Here is a 20,081-nt window from a genome sequence, read left to right as displayed (position 1 = left end):
TGTACGGCCTACAAATGATTTTTGCTTAATCACCACCACTGCCTATCGAGAGAAGGATACTATACCACTCAGCTACAAACTATGATTGACTCTTACAAATCAATTTCCTCAGTTTAGTCCCCTCAGTAGTTGTTAGATTTTGGAACACACACTCTCTCCCCAATCCTAAATGAGAGAGAGAGAACCATCATTAATAGCAAAAAGATGCTGTAGCTACAAAACACTGAAGTAAAAACAAAACAAAAGGCATATGAGTTCTTGGGCAGCATGCATAGCTATGTCACCACGAAGTGACTGTGTATGCTGGACCCTTGTAGAGAGCCACACTGTGGGAACGGAAACCTTGTAGCTACTAACCTGCCTGTGCACTATGATCATTTTCATTTTTCAGTGAACTTGCTAAAAAGTATAAAAAGAAACAATCATGTACAACAAACAAAAGTAGCTATAGCTAGTCCTCGGGCAACATGTGGCATGGCAAGGAAAAAATATAATAATAAAATCTAGCTAGCTGCTAGCTAGCTACTACAGGAAGTGGATACCGGAAACTATGCTAACTATCTGCCAGTCTGGCCTATAGAAGAGTTTTTGTTCAGCTCAAAGCTCCCGTGTTATTTCGCCTGTTTTCCAGATATCTTGGTAACCTCCACTGTGGATTTCAAAGCTGGTTATACCAAAATCTTGGTAATTAGCTTGCCACACCTCTTTATTAATGCGCATTATCTAGAACATGCGCACCAGTGATGGTGAGAGACTGTCTCGAAGACTACGTACTAAGTTTCCATCAAAGTTTAAATTTTGAGCACCGCCAACTACCAGGTATGGACAAGTGTAACAGTAAAATTACTGTGTCAATTGATTTTTTTTTATTTTGAAATCGTGCCTTTTATTTATTTATTTATTTGTTTTTTTTGAATCGACCTCGGAACGATCGACCCCGGAACGATCGACCCTCGATCCGTCAGAAATTCCAGGGTGCAGTCTGAAGTGAACAGACTGCCTAACTATGTACACATTTATTGTTTCATGTCATCGTATGCGCCGCAGAGTCCTCATTGTTAGGCCACTCCAAATAAATTCTCTGTTTCCCGTCCTGGACTCAAGCATGTTTGCATGCGGGCGGGAAGTCCATTTCCATTTTTTCATTATAAGATTAGCAGTTTTTCAAGCCATTATTTACCTGGCACAACCATAAAAAGCTGCATAAAAGCATGCTTAAGCTTGTTCCTTCCTTTTTAAATTGCAAAAATAGCATGTGATAGCACTGTTGACATGTGAGCTGACACTGTTTCAAGATGGCTTTTACTGAGCCTGTCAGTATGCAAGAATAACCAGAAAATAATGGCGGAATAATGGAATATTTAGAGCTGACAGTAACTATGTAGATGCGGGCGTTGGACGGGAAACCATATCAAAACTCATGTCAAATTAACCCATACATTACAATTTTCCGTAAAATATTATGCGCAAAATCAATGTACAGTAGCCTATGGAGGTAAGTTAGTTTTAAGTTACATTATTCATCATAACTCTGGTTCTGAAGGCGGTATCAAAATTGTTTGGCCGCCATTACACACGCATAACACTCCTCTATCCGATGGTAACAAAATTTATTCAAAGCTAAAGTGTTTACAGTGTGCAAATTTACAACAAACAATGGCAAGTAGCAACTTATGCAATACAAAATCCATTGGAGAACAAATCACAAATTTCACGTTCTAATTAAATAGCGGAATCATGCTGTCACCATGGCGATTACGAATTTTGTTCAGCCGGAATCAGATAGAGCAATTCATAAGGAGTTGAATGATATCAAGTTTTATGGTATTTGATCGTGTCTAGTGCTTGCAATTAAATGTAAAATGTATGGAGTTTGTATTGGAGAAATTGAAAAAGTGATCCATCCATCCTGAGACCTTTGAAAAAATCAGTGTTTAATCAGTCCATTTCATGATCTAGGGCAGAAAACAAACAAAGGACACTGGTAATGTACAATATTGCTGATAAAATGATTACTGGCTGTAAATTTGATTTTACCTTTTTTGCCATTTTGACTTTACAAATCCCAATAGCATGTTTTGATATGTAGAGAATTTATTTGGAGTGGCCTTAACAGGGAGAATCATGCATGCCCAGCAACAGAGCTATGAAGCTGGTTGAAGGGTGAATGTCGTTACAAATTGTGTGTACTGCATATTAACTAACTTGTTTCCTATCATGTATAAACAGCATGTTACATCTTTTGCCTACTTATTCCAGAAAACAGGCTTCAATTACTTTTCTTCAGTTGTAACTACATGTATATTAATATGTACGTAGTCTAGGCCAATGTAAACTCACAGTTTTAGTGCCTTCGGTCAAGACCAAATGGATGGACCACTGCTTCATCCTTCACTAACCTGTAATGGCCTACCAATTTTGATATACGTAATGGGTACTTCAGCGCTTTAGCTTTCCAAAAGCATATTTCTAGTTAATTTCTAAGTTATGACGAGTTCCTTGAAACATAAATATCACATGCTGTACTCAATTGAGTATTTGTTGAAGATTGTTGCTACCAGCTAATATTTACAGTGAGCATGAGACTAGATCAATGTGAGAGAGACCCACGTGCAATGTGTGACACTTGATGTGTCTGTTTCCATCAATAGAGCAGCAGCTTGTAAGACTAAGCGTTTTATGCTGATTAGTGCAAGGGTTTGAAAGTTAGCCTCAACATACACAGCGAAGCTTTGGATCACGATTTCTGATACTTTGGTACTCCTTAGCTAGGCTCCAAAATTTGAAAATTTCACCTTCAAGAATCAATTAATAAGCCACCTAATAATGTTAGAAAATGCCAGATTGGCGCTATCATCTGTCCACTAACAAGTGGATTTATTTGTAAACTTACAAGTTTATGGTGATATGTTTTCAAGCTATGATACTTGCACTCAACAAGTGCACTCCACACTGTAAAAACAATAGCTGTATTGTCTTGAATTTACCTCTGCAATTGCGAAATTGAAATTTGGGGATGGAGGAATTGTCTATACTCCAGAATCATCTACCACATTAATTGTTGTTGAATTCAGGAATTGAGGAAGTAGATTATCCAAACTAATTTGGGGAAGAGAGTGTTACGCAGAGCTTTGTTCGATAATAGAGCAAACAAAATACTCTAATTAAACAGTCACTTTGATAATCAAGGTTTAGATAATTGACTCTCCACTGTAAAGAAGCTTATAGCCTATTGTTTGATCAACTCTAAAAAATCTTGCTGGATTGATGCTTGATTGTCTATTTCCATTCATGGCCACTCTGAGGATAAGGTAGGAAATGTGCTATCATCAGAAACTATTTTCTTTGATAGTGCTGCAGATACTAGTTTTCATATTCAGTACCTGCGTTTTATAATGGTTTTTGTAAAGTATGTGAAAAGAAGAATCTAAGCCCCCTGAGCCCCTAAACAAAGAAAAAAAATTAAGCTGAATTTTGAAGGCTTATATTTCACGATTACTTTAAGCAATCTTGGTATGTGGGGTCCTGAAGGTGGAGGATGTTTGCAATATATAAATGATTCTAATTCGAGAAGGGATCACGGAGCTACGTCTGAGTGAAAACCGCATTTTGTTTCTTCCTGTAAAGATACTCACAGTGTTGCACGCCGGCTTTCTTGGCCACACAACACACTACCGGGTGTCTTGATTAGTACATTATTGTAATGAAGTAGTTATTTTGTACAACCCCTGAAAGCAGCTCTTTTGTGTGGCTACAGGCATGAGAATGACTTTAATTATTGAATGCCCCACACACACATTTTTCGAGCATGGTTTCTGAGTTTTTGGTTGGATGCACTGTGGACAGATATGCCTTTGGTCTACTTTGTAATGGGCATCCTTTGGTGGAGATTTGGTGATGATTCACTCCTCTCAGATTTGTCCCCCAAATAAAGCAATGGACTGGCCTGAAACTTACTATAGGCTCTAATTATGGTGCCAGCCTTCTCCACATGTCTTTGTTTCATTGTGTGGTAGCCATACTGGCAAATCGAGGATTTAAAACTTTTCAAACACAAATTCCTCCTACAGTTTTCACTTGAATTGCCTCAAATTCTCTAGGTACACTTGCCAGCCAAAGCAATGTGTCATAACTAAGGTGGTTTTTGTTGCTAAATGTACATGCTTGCTTACATAGGATTTTCACTTCAAATTGCCATTAAACATTCACAGAATAATACGGCATTCTGCTATCCATGCATTGCTAATAGGAAATCTCATGATGTCGGTATGTCTATCTAAAAGTTGTGATAAAACAGATCACTGACTTTCATTATTTAACCAATATCAGGTTAGAGAATTACTTGGTGTGTACAATATCATTCAGCAGTTGCACACTGCAGTATAAATGGAGAGTCCAGGAATACTGTACCTGTAATGAATTGTTCAGTAATTGCCGATCCACACCTCCCACTGCATTACCAATCAAGCAAGATTGTGTCTGCGAGCAAAATGCTTTCTGCAACCACAGCACATTCTGTGCGCTTTTAAGATTTGTTCAAGTATTTTAATAGAATGCACACTATCTACAATGGTGATTCGTACACAGATTAACTGGCTGAGAGGTACAAATAGCATGACTCACCTTTTTCATAAAATAGATCAAGCAGTTGTACTAGAAGAAATGAAACTCCATAAGTACTCCAATAGAACAGAAAGCACATCTACTCTAATAGAACACACAGCTGTGAATCTAATTGAACAACCATGTTCTCTAATAGATTTTTGTTTTTGAGATATGCTTCCACTAATCTGATAGTGTATTCAGTGTTGGAAAATTACTTTTAAAAAGTAATATATTACTTATTACTCATTACTACAACAACATAACGTGTTACACAGTTACATATTACTCATGTGAGCTTGGCTAGGGCCTGCATGTCATTTTTTTCACAGCTTGGCTGTTTTTGTGTGGTAGCTATATACACCTACAGAAGTATATAACATGTATGTACGGTGACTTGTATTTCATACTGCTTTCTCCTTATCTTCTTAGGTAAACTGGTGACCACCAGCTAAGATCAGCGGTATAGCCTGGATCGTATTACAAGTTACCCAAAAGATTAATGCTACCAGCTACAACTTTTGCACATTAGCTACTTACATGCCTCGCTACATAGCTAGCCTATACACACGATTATTGAGAATATGAATGGTATCGTGCTGTCACATACACACAAGCATATTATGAAAAGTTCCTGGGCGAGTCTCAAGTTATAGCTACGTTGGTGTATAGCAATCCTCCATAGCTCATGCAAATTATAGGGTACCGAGCCATGAGCAAACTACCAGAACAATTCTTTGTCTACCTCACTGTCAATCACTATTTGCAGACATGCACATAGGTATACACAGTAGTCTTCACTGCTTCCAAAAATAATAACTAGTGGTGCAGGTGTGCGAAACTAGTTAGTATTGTGATTTGAAAATAATTTAAAAATAATAAAAACACACTGGGGGAATATATAATACAATCAACAGTATAGTAGTACTGTTCAAGTAGGGATTGCCCCAATATTGAGCGGTGCCTGCCAAAATACCACCTTGTAAAACCACTCTAGAAACATCTTAAGCTGCAAAAAGTACATACCTTTACAGAAGAGTCTTAGTGTATCTGAAGTTGAATATTCAAAACACACGGTAGTGTGTTGTGCAGCCAAGAAAGCTGGTGTACCATACCATGAGTATATTGGCAGGAAGAAAGAAAATAGCTGTTTCACGCATGCATAGCTCCGTGGCCCCTTCTCCAAAGCACACCATTTTTGTATAATGTCTAATTCGATTGTCTCGATCTTTGGCACACATGAAGAGTGAATCTGATGAATATCCAAGGAGTTATGAGTGTTTATTCATGTGAAAATATGTCATGGCTACAGGGTAAACCGAGCATGGGAATAACTTGGAAAATGGTTTGTACATAGGCTGATCATCGTAGCAGTGCCTTTTGATAGTTTGAATACAAAGAGTTACAGCTACAAAGTTATAAAGCAAAAACCAAACAAGTGTAAAATTGCATGATTATGATACTCTAATAGAGCAGTCACTGCAGGATAAAAGCTGCACAATAAAATGTCAATAAAACTTACCAGAGTTCGAACCAGGGACCTCCATACCTAAAACCTGCATCCTTAACCACTGAGCCACTGCTGTTCACCTTGTAATTTCTGTTTTATAAATGAAAATTCTAGTTTAAATTTAGATCATTTTTGTGGTGGATTTGGTGGATTTTGGAGGTGTCTAAGTTACTTTGACCCTTTTCATGTTTACTTAGACCCTTTTCATGTTTATTACGCCCACCTGCCCTGGTAGTGTTGGCAACATATCGCCACCTGAAAATTAATTTTAAACCCCAGTTACAGGTGGAGTAATGGCTTGTTTCTACTAATGAATGCTACATTTCTCTGTTACAAGCAGCTGTCAACAATGTTAAGGTACAACAACTACATAAAGGGTCTAAATAACTTAGACTTCAGACCACAGGGGTCTAAGTAATTTAGTAACCCTCAGGGCCATCGGGTTACTAAATTACTTAGACCCCTGTGGTCTGAAGTCTAACTATTACATAGACATTTGTAATTTCATAGATCTACCAATAAAAGTACTAAATTGTTCTAGAACATTCTATGTATGTTCTTTTAAAAGTCCTCAAAAATGTGTACTCTATTAGAGTATTACCAAATATTGAAGTAAATCATGCAATACAATAAATATTTATTGTAATTGTAACTTTTAAACAGGGGGTCCACTCAGTAACCAAATACTGATTTTCAGTGGACCCCTGTGAGCAAAGAAGAAGAGTACAAAACACAAATATAATGCAGTTATCATCATTATGTCCGTACAGAAAAGAAGAACGTGTGTAAAAACAAACCCCCAAGTCAGCCATAGACTGGTTTTGGAGTCTCAAGTACAAAAAGAAGTGAAATCCACATAAAAAAGCCAAGTTGTGAAAAAATGGTGCAGCCTTAAAAAGCCTGGGTGAAAAAAGTTTGGAAATCAAAGGTAGCACTGAAGAAATGGCTGCAATGCTGTTGATGCTAATAAATTTTAATAATGGCTGTGTGTATTGTTAAAATTTATTAGTATTAACATCATTGCAGCCATTTCTTGGGAGCTACCTTTGATTTCACAACTTTTTCACCCAGGTTTTTTAAGACTACACCATTTTTTGCAACAATAACAAACTCACCAGTGGCACGTGCCTTTTGGATGAGTACTTGCCCCCTGCACCTTGCGTTTCCTTTTATCTTCAATCTCTTCTTCATGCCAGGAAACCATATTGAGGCATTAACTTTCTGTACCAACATTTAGATGCCACAAATTTATTTAAAGTAATCGTGCTGATACATTACCAGTGGACAATTGGTAGACACTGTACTGGCACATTAGGACCTTTTTACGAACTAGCTGGACTAACTACAGAGCGACACTCCCTTTATGATGGATCAATAATGATTGAGGGACATGCCTGTTAATGATCTATCTGTACTTATAGCAATTAGCAATTAAATACACATTTCTTTATTAGTAGCACAGTGAAAAACAAGGCATGACCATGCCTCTTAAATATTGCATATAGCCTAGTTCCCACTCAAGATACTCTAATAAAGCAGTCACCCTAATACAACAACCATGTTTGATATTCTAATAAAACAGTCACATGTGCATATCATATCATATCATACATGTATAGCTGTATAGCAGCTAGAACAAAAACTAAATGAACTAGTACATTAAAAGCTATTAATGGAGTAGGTATCCAAATGATAATATTATTATTATTACTAGGACCGTATCACATACAACCAAGTACATACACCAACGTGACAGCCCCCTGGTGAGGCTATTAGGTGGTAAAGTTGCTGTCAGACCTTCAGTGCAGGCCACTGTAAAGCTTTAATAATAATAAAATAATAATAAAAAGGCACGATCCCCAAATCATCTCAATATGTCACAGTAGTGACAGATACAACACAATAGTGGCATCATAACTAAAGGCCACCAGTAGCTAAGTGCCAGTACATCATTGGTGTGGTAATGGCACAGTGATGTGTACAAAGTATATGTATACATTACATACAGGAGAGAACTATACATTATTGCAGTATTGTATGCAGCAATACATTATAGGCAACACCACCAGATAAAAATTATTAGCCAATATACAGCACAGTATCAACATCAACTAGAGCTAAATAAGGTTCATCAGTTGTGTAGCAATGGCGCAGTGATGGGTGACACACTATAGTTATGCATGCACAACTTGCAGAAGATAGCTACACAATACTGTAAGAGTATGCAAGCCAGATGTACTAGATATAGGAAGACAGCCAAGCCAGCCAGAGCCTAGTAGCTAACTTGCCAGGTGCAGGCAAAAAAGATTAAGCACGTATTGAATTGCCTGACATCAACACAAAGGAAGTTTGCCATGCCAGCTGCACAAGACAAAATTGTTTACTTGTATTTTATATGTAACTGTATTGTAAAGAGCGTGGCATATGTTTTAATGTTTTCTTGTATTGTTTGATTTCATATTTTATGTGAATGAATCCACTAGCAGCTGGCATGGAGACTTAAAAGGTTACAAACATAAAAACTTGTTTACATGTAAAGTGGCCTCTGGCTCTCCTCCACTAACATTTGCTAATCTTCTCTTTTGAGCAATCTGTAATTAAGCAAAGGTGTGGTATTGGGCGTTATATAGAATTATACATATGGTGAAGTCGTCAGCACGAACAGATGCAACAATTATACATCTGTTCCTTCATTCACAGGCGAATCTAACTCCGGTTAGTTCATGTCTCTAGGCCTCGTAGTTTTCGAGAACATTAATTACTAATTCATTTATTATTTATTTATGACGTAATTTTGACAGCGTTTCTCATTATTCTTAGTACTTGGTTGTATAATTATTATTGTTTACTGTGCAAAACCTCTTACAAAGAGTATGTACAAGCACAGATAATGAATCAACAAAATTAAGTATGTGACTAATTGATGTTCAACTAGCCTTGCTTTAAATTGGTCTAAACTTGAACAGGTGATGAGGTCGTTGGGTAAATTATTCCAGATCTTTATACTTGAAGGAAATAATGAGTTAAGGTATGAGTTTACTCTTGTGTTTGGCTGTAACAGCTTCATTGAATAACCTCGTAGAGAGTAGCTAGATGGAGCTGGTATGAGTATGGTATCAGTCGGTATATCTATTAATTGGTGCATGATCTTAAACATTGTGATCGCTTTCAGCTGGTTTCTACAGTGAGGCCAATTCAAATTTTGCAACATATTTGTGACACTTGCATATGAAGAATAATTATTGTACACAAACCTCGCACACCGTCTTTGAACTGATTCAATAGCTAAGATGTCCTTTTGTGCATAAGGGTCCCAGACCACACAGGCGTACTCTAGAATTGGTTTAATAAGTGACTTGTAACAACTCACTTTGACCGAGATTGGGTAGCTATGAAGGTTACGTTGTAAAAATCCTTTGATACTGTTAGCTTTGTTAGTTATTTGTCTAATGTGTTCAGACCAGGATAGCTTTGAGTCAATAGTAAGACCTAGGTACTTGGTGTGTGTCACCTCCTGCACAACAGTGTCATACAAAGTGTAATGGTAAAATATAGGCTTTTTCTTGTGTGTTATTCTGATGAATTCACATTTCTGAACGTTAAATGTCATTTTCCATTTATTTGCCCATCTTTCCAAAATAGTTAGATCTTTCTGAAGTTGGTAACAGTCTTCTTTTGAGTTAATAGGGGTGTACAGGATGACGTCATCTGCATATAAACTTACAGTCGATAATATGTTTTTTGGTAAATCATTTATGAAGCATAAGAACAATAACGGAGCAAGAACAGTTCCTTGTGGAACTCCTGATGTTACTTGAGATACGTCACTTTGCTCACCATTAACTAATACCTGTTGTCGTCTTCCAGTAAGAAAATCTTTCAACCATTCCAAAGTGTTGCCCCGGATAACATAATGATGTAATTTATGGTAGAGATGTTGGTGTGGTACCTTATCGAAGGCCTTAGAGAAAACTAAAAGAATTGCATCAATTTGTCCATTGTTGTTTAAGGATTCAGCAAAGCCATTGATAGTAAGTAGAAGTTGTGTCTCACAAGATCGACCATGGCAATAGCCATGTTGCTCATCACACAAGATGTTGTGTTGGGAAAGGTGGGAGAAAATGTGCGAATATAATATATGTTCTAAAATCTTGGGTATATGCATGTTAATGATACCGGTCTATAGTTGCTGCAGTATAATATGTAGTGGAACAAAGGATGAGTGATGGTATCAACAACATAACTCTGTGGAAAAATTTGGCATTGAACAAAATATAACAAGTATAGGGAATTGTAAGCTCGTTTAGGGATCATAAGAAAAAAGTATGGAAACAAGAGAGGTCGCCTACACCTGCAGATATACTAGTGAACATTTAATTCCTAATTCAGTCATGAGTATAAATAAATATAGCTAGACTGAATTAGGGATTAAATGTTCGCAAGTATATCTGTAGGTGTATGCTACAGTACCTCCCTTGTTTCTATGATCCCTAAGCAAGCTTAAAATTCCTAATTTTTCCTTATACTTGCTTGTTTACTTTTTTTTGTAGCATTATTATTACTGGTGAACCTGCACATACTGCATCAAAAGAAATTAGAGCACCAGAGTTAATGTTTTCATCTGAACGCTTGCCCCAGCTACCAATTACTGACTCAAAAGTGAATGGCCATTATGCTTCACTTTCAGCTATGTTCAGCCCATCAGACAGTGCTACAAATGAAGAACAATAGGAGAAGCACCTCTGTAATCAATCCAGCCACCATGAAAAATACTTATGATTTGTATGCCAAACTACAATTATTGACTCGTAAGTGGCCATTACGCTTCGCTTTAAGCTATTTTCAGCCTGTTTCACAACGTTACAAATGAAAAACAGTAGGAGAAGCATCTCTGCCGTCACCATGGAAAATATGAACAATTCCCATAGGGAAGCCATTGCACTAGCGACTGTAAATCAACATCTTGAGCTGTCAGCTAAAAGAAATGAGGCACAAAGGAGGACAAAGGTAACTTAGGTAAGTCCATAATGTGTGCATTGCACATACTGTAGTATGCCTAAAAGTATGTCTCTGGACAAAGCAAAGTCGAACAGTGAAAGAATCAAGCCCGTAATCTTAGCCGTTACTGAGTATGCTTGTCTGAAGGCATTAGTCAGTCAGTCAGTCAGTCAGTCAGTCAGTCAGTAAAAAATTCCATTAAACATTTTTTTTTAAATTTTGTAGCAACTTTTTGGAAGCTTTTCAGGTTGTACTGAAGGCACTTTTAGGCTTGGTTATACCTAGCTCAATGTGCCATGAAGGTATTGTGAGGCTGGTGTTAGGGTGATACTATAGGCTAGAAAAGCCCAAACATTCATGATCCCTAATATACAGTACTGCTATGCTGTATGATTGTTATAACATACCAATGTAGGGAGAGCTTTGCTGTAATACCATCATTCATCACTACTTTTTATTGCTTGGATCACTACTTCATTTTTAAATTCTTTAATGTATCAGCATATTACAAATATAGTTAATTGCACTCAGTTATGAGCAATTACGGTTGCTAACCAATTACGATTGCTAACTTGTAAGCTATTACACTAGGTCACTACAGTGTTAGAAAATTTCACAGTAGAAAATTTTTCGTGTGATTTAATTTCGTATAACATCACTACATTCGAAAATATTTCGACATAGAAATTTCCCAATCTACAGTAGTTATATACTAAGTTACAGATTGCTTTGTGAATAATTGCTAGAAATCCAGCTGCCTTGTCTTCTTCCAGCCATATCTTGCTCAAGAACTTGTTTCTAGTTACACATTAACATGTGTTTAACTTGTTGGCCTTCTTGCTAGCCATGTTTATTTAGCCTGTCAACACTTCAGTCGGAATGAAATATTAGGTCATGTGATTAGATTAAATGTTTTACAGTACAAAGAAACGCTGAAAGCCATAGGCAAGTTCTGTAATAGCCTGTTACATATTACTAGTCCATGAAAAGTAATACTTTTTGCTGCAAAAGTACAGGTAATAATCAAGACCCATGGTAGTGTGTTGTGCGGCCCAAGAAGCCAGCGTGCCACACCGTGAGTATATTAACAGGAAGAAAGAAAACGCAATTTTCACGCCTATGTAACTCTGTGATCCCTAATCTAATGGAACCAAATTTGCTACAGAAGTACTGGCAAGTTCGGGGAGTGTACATGCCAAATTAGAAGAAAATCGCTCCAGCCATTTCCGAGATACGAGCGAATGAAGTTTCGTTTTAATTTCTTCGTTTTTTCTTCATTTCGCACACTTCGCAAAATCCGCCATAAAACACAAATGTGTACTCGGGTCGGGCTGAAATTTGGCACACTTAAAGGGCTTATTAAGGCAGATTACCATATCAACTGTGGTAGGAATTCGATAAACATTCACGGAGTTATGACCGATTATTTGTGTAAAATATGGTCGAAGGTCTGTCACGCCTACAGGGTAAACCCCTTGGAGGAATGAGTTGACAATTGATATGTAGATGGAGTAACCATTGTAGGAGTGCCTTTTTGTGGTTTGAAAGGAATCGAGATAAAGACCATGTAGATATGACAAAAACCCCAACCTGTGTCAAAATTACTTGATCGATTTTTATTAATAAAAAACTATTAGTTTTCGCGTCTACCAGGCAAACGTCTTAGAGCAATGAGCTGAAAATCAGTATGTAGCTGGAATAATCATCATAGAAAGTCCTTGCAGTAGTACAGAAGAACCGGATTACAAACCACTGAGTTATGATACGAAACACAACTACATGTAGCAAATGCAAGATCAAGATACTCTAATAGAACAGTCACCCTAATAAAGCATTCAGCTACGTTTATAACTTACTCCATTATAGAATTATATTACATTGCAAGTTATTCTGTGGGGAATTCAGCTACAAACAGTTAATCTGATAGACAATTCAGCTACAGGCAAGTCACCCTGTAGAGAGTTCATCTTGAAACAAATCACCCTGTAGAGAGATCAGCTAGAAGAAGTCACCTTGTAGAGAGTTCAGCTACAAAGAAACCATCATGTAGAGAGTTCAGCTGCAAACAAATCACCCTGTAGAGAGTTCAGCTACAAACAAATCACCCTGTAGAGAGTTCAGCTACAAACAAATCACTCTGTAGAGAGATCAGCTAGAAGAAGTTACCTTGTAGAGATAGTTCAGCTACAAAGAAACTACCATGTAAAGAATTCAGCTGCAAACAAATCACCCTGTACAGAGTTCAGCTATGAACAGATCACCCTGTAGAGAGTTCAGCTAGAAATAAGTCATTCTGTAGAGAGTTCAGTTGCAAAGAAACCACCATGTAGAGAGTTCAGCTGCAAACAAGTCACCCTGTAGAGAGATCAGCTAGAAGAAGTCACCTGGTAGAGAGTTCAGCTACAAAGAAACAATCATGCAGAGAGTTCGACTGCACAAAAAATCAATCACCCTGTAGAGAGTTCAGCTACGAAAATATTACCCTGTAGAGAGTTCAGCTAGAAGAAGTCACCTTGTAGAGAGAATCCTGTAGAGAGTACATCTACAAGCTAATCGCCCTGTATAGAGTTCAGCTACATTTCAAGTTACCCAGTAGAGAGATCAACTGCAAACAAGTTATCCGTAGGGAATAATTGACATGTAATAACTGTATGTATTATATATATATATATATATATATATATATATATATATATAATTTGTACATATAAAATAATTAGCTAAAGTATTTAAAATCTGCTTCATCTTTTTCTTCTTCCTGTGGTAAAGAAAAAAAAGATAGGTTGAAAAAGCCCCAATACAAATACAAAAAGAAGTGAAATCTAATGCAAAACAGCAAAGCTGTAAAAAGGAGTGCGGCCCTCAGAAAGGCTATGATGAAAAAAATGTGAAATCCAAGGTGGTAGCCAAGAAATGGCTGTGATGGTAGGTTAATGGTAAAAATTTTAATAACGACAATTCAGGTGAATTTTGTGCCAAGACCAAGCGGCACCAAATTCACCTGAATTGTTGTTATTAAAATTTTTACCAATAACCTATCATCACAGCCATTTCTTCTGAGGGCCGCACTCTTTTTTTTACAGCTTTGCTGTTTTGGATTAGATATTACATAACATGTTACTTATGTAACGCATCACAACCAACACTCTTTGTACATCACCACAAATGGCCATTACAATTCTACTTGCAAGTACCTCAATTATCATGATTCTTCAATTAGATTATTTGGTTGTGTGTTCTATTAGGGAATTTCTGTTTAATTACTAAAAATTTAGTGGAAGATTTGTTGTATTTACCTTAATCCATACTTCTACCCAGAAAGTAAACTATATATCACCTCAGCAATGTGCTATGCAAGCACAACGTGGCTTACTTAGTCGATGTAGACACAAAATGTCTCACTTGAAACTGGTCTTACTTACAATACGGTGAGGCTAGCTGACTTTGATAGTAGTACACCATCTGCTTTTTAAGATATACAACCTGCAACACACAATGTGTCTCTCACACTCAAGATACAAATACATGCAGTTTATACAACACAAGTAGATTCAATACTACTGTACCCAATTGGTGTACTGCCTGATGATGATTGCATGTATAAAATCCACTGACTACATCTAAAGTGACTCACAAGTTCAACCAACATTATATCAAACTTGTGACATGTCACTCTTTGTTGATGTTCCAGGTCACTAACATGTGACATAGATGTTAACGTGCAACACACCAGTGTGGAAATCATGTCTTTGTTGGTATGTATGTGATGTGTTTGATCAATTTTAGCATTCAAGTGCATCTTTTGGTTACAGTATTCACATAACAGTGAAACACATTTTTCCCAATTATTGGCAGCACTCAATTATCAGCACAGGCATTTTTTATTATTGACACAAGATTACGGTATTGTGCTTCAATAATTTATGGCATCTCTTGAACAGGTGGTGAACTGAAATCAAGGTAAAAAGCATCCAATATAGGCCTGTACCGGTGTTGGCAACACTGGTGAGTGTGGTTCATAGATGCCATGAAGTGAAATTGTATCTAGAAAAGGATGGTGAAGGGGAATACCATGTTCACGCTCAGCTCCAGCAGTGGAAATTTCATCATCAAGCAACACCCCAAAGAAGCGAAAGCAGTGGACAGATGAAAGCATGCGCTCCACTACTGATGCCATGTGAAAGATCTGGAGAGCGGCAATTGATGCCATGCGAAAGATCTGGAGAGCAGCAAAGCAGTACAATGTTCCAAGACAAATGCTGCAAGAGAGAATAAATGGTTGCATCATTCACCGTACTAATCCTGGGCCTAAGCTGTATTTATCACGTGTTGAAGAGACTGAACTGGCAGAGTTTTTAGTAGATACTGCTAAGGCAGGGTATGGCAAAAGCAGAAAGCAGTTACAGACCATTGCAACAAATGTAGTTCATGACAAGCAACCATGTAGAAGAGTATCAAATGACTGGTATTACAGGTTTATGCAAAGGCTGAGTCACCTGACGTTGCGAAAAGGTGATCCTATAGCCAACATTAGAATGGATTGTATGAATGAGGAAACAATGACTTGATAAGTTGAAGTATGTCCTGCAGAAGAGCAAGTTGATGGAATAGCCAAAATAACTTTTAATGTACTAGTTTGTTTGGTTTTTGTTATACATACATTTATACACGTGTGACTGTTCTATTAGGGTGACTGTTGTATTAGAGTATCTCAAGTCATCCAAGAGTGTGTGTTACTATTTCATTGTGCTAGCATTATGAATACAGCTGAGTCAATAATAATGGTGTGTGTCATCATGATAAATTGTTATGAGGTGTGATCTCAGTGCTTGATCGCTAGTGATCAACCAATATTGCATTGATAGGCGTGGTATTGAACCTATCGTAAAGTTGCAGGTATCTACCGAGTATAAGCGCTTCAATAAATTTGCGATAAGTTTCCAGTGTCAAAATATGCTGCTCAAGGAAAATGTCTATAGGGAAAATTAACACCTCGATATGGTTTCATTTCATGGAGAAGCAAGAAAACTAGCCTGATTGAGATAAAAGATATAATGCTGCCTCTACTTTTTACTGGATGTATGTTAATGAAAGTTTATACAGTATATGCATATAGCTATCCTTTGTATACAAGTGCTGTTAAAAAATAAAAACTAGGATTTTACACATGGGCATTATATTAATATAAGAGTCAAGTTATAGTCTGTTCCACCGTCATATACAGTAGCTGTTAGTATTGGTATCCAACAGAATGAATGTGGCAGTTGTTTTGTTAAGAATGATACTGACAGAATCTGTGGTATTGGCCATAGCTCAAACACTGGTAGTTCGTTCTGCTGTACCAATTGACTGTTCCAGAGTGATACTCATTTGAATTGGTTACTTCACAGGAGAGTTTGTGTGTTAAATACAACAGATGTATATCCATGTATCACAAGTGTACACGTGTATGCTTACCCATTCATCACCAGCGGAACTGTGGTAGCGATAATTAGCCTCAGCCATTGGTTATTCTAAACAGTGGTTTTTGTTGTGTTCTTAACGTATATGTCCTATATAGTATAGGTGTGCTATATCTCTGATTTTATATTTTGTTATCTTTCCCTGACCATTGATTTGATAACATTTTAGCTTTTTTGTCGGGAAATTCCAGTTTATGATGTATAATCAAACCATTGAATGCTTTTACCTATAGTTGCCTAGTGTGGGATACTAGTCAGCCACTTACAAGAAGATATCATGTTTTCTGCAATGATCACTACAAAAAACAGAACTGTCCTGTACACAGTACTGGTTATAAAAAATAGAGCTTGCAAATATAACATAAATATCTACCATATGTAGATAATGGTATATATACACTAGTTTGGCAAATTTTCTTACTATATGTAACCTTGTCCTATGGGGCTTGCAGTAACATAGAATCAAGTTTTGCTGAGATGCATATACACTCTAATAAAACACACAGGGAAAGGATTGTACATTGGAAGAATAAGCTTGCCCCTTGGGTAATCACCATGTTTATGAATGGATAGTATCAAGGCAGTACAGAAACAGAAATAATTAATTTACATCATGATGATCTAGACATATAACAAAATTATTATAAATGTTGAAGAAACATGTTGCCATGTAGCAAACATGAAGCAAAAATAACAGTGCAGTCATGCAAGACTACAGGGTTTGCATAATATAACATACATATACGTACTACAAATTTTTTTTATAAAACTACCATAAAAATATAGATCACAGCAGGCTATACTGATGGCTGAATGCGGCATATGATATCACAGCAACAGATGACTGCAGAATTCAATTTTAATGCTAAGTACAATTATTCTAAAACTTCCAAAGTTATAAGTTCTGCTATACAATCTGACAGTAAACCAGATCACTTGATTATTGCGTGCTCAGGTTACAAAACCATATCAGTACGATAACTTGCAACAGTTTTTTCCCGTTAATTGTATTTCTAAATCAAAGCTCCAAGTGTGCATATGTAAGTCTGAACATGCAAGCATGCAATTATAGTAGTTGTAGTCTGCATAAACAGTATGGTTTGACGCAGGAAGTTAATTCTGCCTGTCATATGTCTTCATGCCACATTGTACAGTTACACTTGTTGAGCAGCAAGCAGATTACATCGTTGGTAGATCATCAAAAATCTTTTACAGTCAATCAGGCGTACTATAAGAGTGCATATGGAAACAATAGTATATTAAAACGTATAAATTTAAAAATGAAGTAGGAATCCAAGCGATAAAAAGTAGTGAAACAAGAGATGAACAATGGTAGCTATTACAGTATAGCTCAGTGGGAGATCCCTACTTTGGCACTGAACACAAAATAATTGTTATACCATGCCAAAGTAGGGATTTCCCACTGAGCTATACTGTAATAGCTACCATTGTTCATCTCTTGTTTCACTACTTTTTATTGCTTGGATTCCTACTTCATTTTTAAATTTACTAGATTGTTTAGTTTTTGATAAAGCATACAGCTAGCTATAAACATGTGACTGTTCTATTAGGGTGACTGCTGTATTAGAGTATCTCGGGTCAGCCTGAAAAAGATGTGTGCATGCCCCAAAAAGGGGTGTGGTCATCATGGTTTCAATCGATTCATAGTATTAGACTAGAGAATCTCGAATCCTAGCTCAAATCAGCCTACCAACTTGAAGATGTGTGGTCACAATTACAGCTAACGTAAAAAGGGTGTGGTCATCGTGGTCTCGATCGATAGATTTGATAATACGCAGAATAAAGAATGGGCGTGATGTTGCGACCTATGTATCGTGGAGTACCCGTACCTCCGTACAGTAGCGTAGTCTAAGCGCCTTAAATAATTTTGTGGAGTCTATCATGCTGCTTAAAGAAAGTGATGATATGAAAATTAATGCCTCGGTATGGTTTCGTTGGATGAAGAAGACAAGCAGCCTGATTGAAGATAAAAGAAAAGACAAGGCGCACAGGGCGTACACTTGTTGGAACCCCAAAAAGCACATCCCACCGGTGAGTTTGTTGTTGTGGCATAAAATGGTGACTGTGCGCTGCTTCGTTTGGACTCTAGGCTTGCGACTGTGGTCAGTGAGTGAGTGAGTGAGGCAGTGAGACGAAATTTTGAGTTTTGACGATTTTTAAAAAATTCTATATCCGGCCGCCAGTAAACATTTTCTTGTTTTCAACGCTACGTTTGATGCTAGATGGACTAATATTATTCCGTAAAAGTGATTTTCGTCACGTAAGAAATTTCTAAGCTGGTTTTTAAAAGGCGATGTTTTTATCGACGCACATTGTTTCGGGGGGATTCCTACTTAAACAGTACGGTATTTGATATGAGAATTTAATACAATGCAGAAATGTGGCAAAATATTTAGATGCATGCAACTGCTTGCATCTCAAGCATTGTTACTTGCAACGGTCTAGCATGGTGAAAGCTAATAAGCAAGACTTGGTGCTCTATATAAGTAATCAGCAGGAGATTAATACAATATCCAGAACACATACATGCATAACATTTAGCACTAATCACAGAAAAGTCTATGATTGGTTTTTATACGTATGTAATTACTCTAAGTAGAGCAGTACAAAAGTGAGCTATGTAAATTTAATCCTCATGAACTTCCGCACTGCAAAATTAACCGGCTATACTGTGCATACTACTAGTAGCATAGAAGCTAATCCAATTTTAGTGCCGCATACCTCGCACTAAAATTGGATTAGCTATTCACATTTGCAATAGAATGTCTAAGCCCAAGCATCAATCTACACATTATGTACCTGGTTGATTGTAAGCTTTACAGCTGACCACCAACTACCCATGATTTTACCGTAGTGATAATTGTGCTGATACTGTCAGCTGAGAGCATTTCATAAAACTACATGTGCACTTAATTGTTGTGGTTAATTATTGTCTGTCACATGATGTGAAGTAATCTGTAAACTACACCTTTAATTGATACTGTAGCATATGTCTATGATTTGTGATTGTTGTTGAGACCTTTCTTCTATAATTGCAGTAGTTTGCTGTCATTGAATTGTTGCTTCACCACATGGGTAGGCTTGTGCTTGTTGCCGTTACCATTTTAGAATCTGGTTTAGCTACTAACAACAGATCATTGTAGAACTACACTATAACAGGTCATTCTTTGTAGAAATGGTTTTGATTAGTGTTGCAAATATTCTGTTGTGTGGAGCCAAGACAACATTGAACTTGATGTAATGGCATATACATCAATTGCAGAATACCACAAATTTCCTTCATATGCTGCTTGTATGTAATTATTTGATGGCAAACTGGGTGTTATACAAGGATAATCGATCTCTTATGTATAGTAAATGCAGAATGTATACATGACAGCTGTATCAGATTTGGCATGTGTATATACTGGTAAAGTATGTAAGTTTCTACATTATATAACATAGTGTACACACTTGCTATTCTGAAATTTTCAGTGGAAGGTCTAAGG

The sequence above is a fragment of the Dysidea avara genome, chromosome 8, assembly GCF_963678975.1.
Source record: "Dysidea avara chromosome 8, odDysAvar1.4, whole genome shotgun sequence".
NCBI classification, from domain to species: Eukaryota; Metazoa; Porifera; class Demospongiae; order Dictyoceratida; family Dysideidae; genus Dysidea; species Dysidea avara.
Note: the sequence above shows the minus strand (reverse complement) of the source record.